This window comes from Macaca thibetana, chromosome 13 (genome assembly GCF_024542745.1).
Source record: "Macaca thibetana thibetana isolate TM-01 chromosome 13, ASM2454274v1, whole genome shotgun sequence".
Lineage (NCBI taxonomy): Eukaryota > Metazoa > Chordata > Mammalia > Primates > Cercopithecidae > Macaca > Macaca thibetana.
In genome coordinates, this window is record NC_065590.1 from 8,548,432 (window position 1) to 8,552,564 (window position 4,133).

Genomic DNA, 4,133 nt, shown 5'->3' on the forward strand with positions numbered 1-4,133 from the left:
TATTTAGAAAATAATTGTGATGAGACAGTATTTCGTGGTTGACTTCATGCTACTCCTTTTGTGTTGCACGCTTTGTCTCTGCCCACTCACGACCTCTCCAGAAAGCAGAACTTAGGAATCACAAGTATTAGAAAGGACAAGACATTTCTCATGCTTTGCGTTCTTTCCATTTTGTTCCATGCTGTTTTCCCTTCATTTATGATCTAATTCTTTAGACATTTCTCTCTGAATGGAACTGATTACACCTATAAATAAAGCATTGATAAAATGGCCTGAAGTTTTAAAAATATGATTTGACTTTTAAAATAAAACTGCTACCCTGCCAAGTGTCTCCTAGGTCCAATTATCATTTTGTTCTGTTTTGTTGCTTGACTTTTTTTTGCACCAGTAACCAAGACTATTCTTACGGCCTGCATCTAAGTTGCACAGGCTCAGAAAATATTCAAGATGAAGAGATGATATTGGCATGCATGAGAATGTTGAGTTCTGGTTACTATTGTTTTAACATTGGCTCACTGTGAGTCATCATACTGAGAAATTTCACAGAAAAGAAAAAGGTTTCTGAATAAATTTTCTGGGGGACACAGAGGAGGTTACCTAGGGATTTAAGAGGAGGCTAAAAATAGGAAAGAGGCAAAAGAGAACTCAGAGAAAAGTTTTATAAAATAAGGGCTACATGATCACACTTCTCTGAAACAAGGCTTAGAATGATGGGTGCTGGAAATATCAAATCTGTTCCAAAAATTAATATATCACAACGTATAAAATACTGATAAAAATCCTTACTGGATAATGAAATTATTGCCAAGGAGCTAAAGATTAGAAGGGAAAATTTAACAGGATTTAGGAACTATACAAAGAATGCAGAATTATACCACATTAACAGAATGAAGAACCAAAAAGTTATTATTTTCTTTAATGATGCAGAAAAAGTATTTGACATATTCTGTACCTTTTCATGATTAAAAAAATACTCAACAAACTAAGAATAGAAGGAAACTACCTCAACATCATAAAGGCAATATATGAAAAGCCCACAACTAACGTCATACTCAGTGATGAAAAACTGAAGTCCTTTTACCCTGAGATCAGGAAGAAGATAAGGATGGCTACTCTTGCTACTTCTCTTCAATAGTACTGGATGTCCTAGCCAGAGCAATTAGGCAAGAAAAATAAACTAAAAGCACCCAAATTAAAAAGGGAGAATTAAAATTATCTCTATTCACAGATGGCATCATGTTACACATAGAAAACGCTAAAGATAATACCAAAACTCATAACTTTTAGAACTAATAAACAAATTCAGCAGTTGCAGAAGGCAAAATCAACATACAAAAATCAGTTGCATTCCTATACACTAACAACGAACAATCTGAAAAGGAAATTAAGTAAACAATTCCATTTACAATAGCATCAAAATAATAAAATACTTAGGAATAAACCTAAATAAGAAGGTGAAAGGTTTATACACGGGAAACTACAAAACATTAATGAAAGCAATCAAAGAAGACTTTCAAATAAATGAAATGACACCTCATGTCCATGGATTGGAAGACTTAATATTTTCAAGATGTCTGTACTACCAAAGCAATCTATGTATTTGACGGAATTTCCACCAAAATCCAAACGGCAATTTTTGCAGAAATAGGAAAAAAATATTCTAAAATGAAATCTTAAGAAACTTCAAATAGCCAAAACAATTTTTAAAATGAAGAACAAAGTTGTTGTATTCACATTTCCTGATTTCAAAACATATTACAAAGCTACAGTAATCAAAACAGTATAGTAATGGCATAATGACAGACATATAAACCAAAATAATAATAATAAAAATAATAATAGAATAAAGAGCCCAGAAACAAGCACTTGCCTATATGGTTAAATGATCTTCTGCAAGGATGCCAAAACCACTCAACAGGGAAAGGTCAATCTCTTAAACAAATGGTGCTGGGACAACTGGATATCTACATACAAAATAAGTAAGTTGGACTCTTACCTTATATCTTACACAAAATTAACTCAAAATGGAGGAAAGACCTAAACATAAGATCCAAAGCTAATAAAACTCCTAGAAGAGAACATAGAGGAAAATCTTCATGAAATCAGATTTGGCAATGATTTCTTGGATATGATGCTAACATCATAGACAACAAAGGCAAAAATAGATAAATAGTATTTTATCCAAATTCAAACAAAAACTTTCATGCACCCAATAATACAATCAACAGAACAAAAAGGTAACATACAGAATGGGAGAAAATATTTGCAAGTCATATATCTGATAAGGGGTTAATACCCAGAATACATAAAGAACTCCTACAATTCAACAACAACAACATCATTAAATAATCTGGTTAAAAATAAGCAAAGAAGAGGCTCTCATGGAGGCAGCCAACCCGAGGCTAGGGAGCACTGAGCTGCGCATTGTGCCCTGCGCTGCCCAGGCTAGTGAGCAATACAGTCAGGATGGCTAAATGTGATCCCAAGAAAGCAAAGGGCAAGATGTCTGTTTATGCCTTCTTTCTGCAGACGTGCAGAGAAGAACATAAGAAGAAAAACCCTGTCAATTTTGCAGCATTTTCCAAGAAGTGGTCTTAGAGGTAGAAGACAATGTCCGGACAAGATAAATCTAAATTTGCTGAAACGGCAGAGGCGGATAAAGTGCACTGTGATTGGGAAATGAAGGATTATTGACCAGCTAAGGGAGACAAGAGAAGAAGAATCCTAATGCCTTCCAAAGGCCACAGTCTGGATTCTTCCTGTTCTGCTCAGAATTCCACCCCAAGATCAAATCCACAAACCCTAGCATCTCTATTGGAGACGTGGCAAGAAAGCTAGTGAGATGTGGAATAACGTAAGTGACAGTGAAAAGCAACCTTACATCACTAAGGCGGCAAAGCTGAAAGAGAATTAGGAGAAGGATGTTGCTGACTACAAGTTGAAAGGAAAGTTTGATGGAGCAAAGGATCCTGCTAAAGTTGCCCAGGTAAAGGTGGAAGAGGAAGATGAAGAAGATGAGGAGGAAGGGGAGGAGGAGAGGAGGAGAATGAATAAAGAAACTCTATCTGTCTCCTTGTGAATACCTTAGAGTAGGGGAGCACCATAATTGACACATCTCTTATTTGACAAGTATCTGTTGCCCTCCTTAGGTTTAATTATAAAATTTGATCACAAGCCTATTGTAGTCTCTCAAAGTGCTCTAGAAATTCTCAGTGGTTTACGTCAAGTGGCCATGGGTGTCTGCAGCACCCTGAAACTGTATCAAAGTTGCACATATTTCCAAACATTTTTAAAATGAAAAGTCACTCTCATGTTCTCACTCTGTGCACTTTGCTCCTGGTGTGACAAGACATTTAAAGATGTTTCTTGCATTGTTTTTTATTATTATTTATAAGGTGGTGTTAACTACATGGTTATTGGCTGGAAAACCTGAGTTATCACCTGTATATATCTATCTACAGTTTGTAAAAATAACAAAACAAGCAAGACAAACTCTCGATGGTCCTTGCTCTGTGTTGAGGCTATGGGGAAGATGCCTTTTGGAGGGGCTGTAGCTCAGGGCATGCACTATGAGGCTGGATCTGTTGACTCTGCAGTGGGCATCCATTTAGCTTCAGGTTGTCTTGTTTCTGTGTAGAGTGACATAGCATTCTGCTGCCATCTTAACTGTGGACAAAGGGGGTCAACTGACATGAAAGGTTTTATTTTGTTTTTGTTCTTAGTTAAGTGCATTAGTTTTTAAACTGTTTGTTTTTAAACAAACTGTAGAACTCTTCATTGTCAGCAAAGCAAAGAGCTACTATGTTAATGAAAGTTCAAGAACCTTCTGTACTTAAACATGATTTGTAATGTTCTGGTTTTTTTGTATGTTTAGAATGCTGAAATGTTTTTGAAGTTAAATAAATAGTATTACATTTTTAAAAATAAGCAAAGGACTTGAATAGACATTTCTTGCAAAGATGATATACAAATGGCCAGCAAGCGTACTGGGGTTTGACGTTGCTAGTCATTAGAGACATGTTCACCAAAACCACAATGAGATATCACTTCACACCCATTAGGATGGCCACTACCAAAAACATGGAGGAGGAGAATAACAAGTATTGGGGAGGATATGGAGAAATTAAAAACTA

At 35.8% G+C, this 4,133-nt stretch overlaps 1 pseudogene; it reads left to right on the forward strand.

The window, feature by feature from the left end:
• Positions 1–2,451: 2,451 nt before the first annotated feature.
• Positions 2,452–3,031, forward strand: LOC126933940 (high mobility group protein B3-like; annotated as a pseudogene).
• Positions 3,032–4,133: the final 1,102 nt, after the last annotated feature.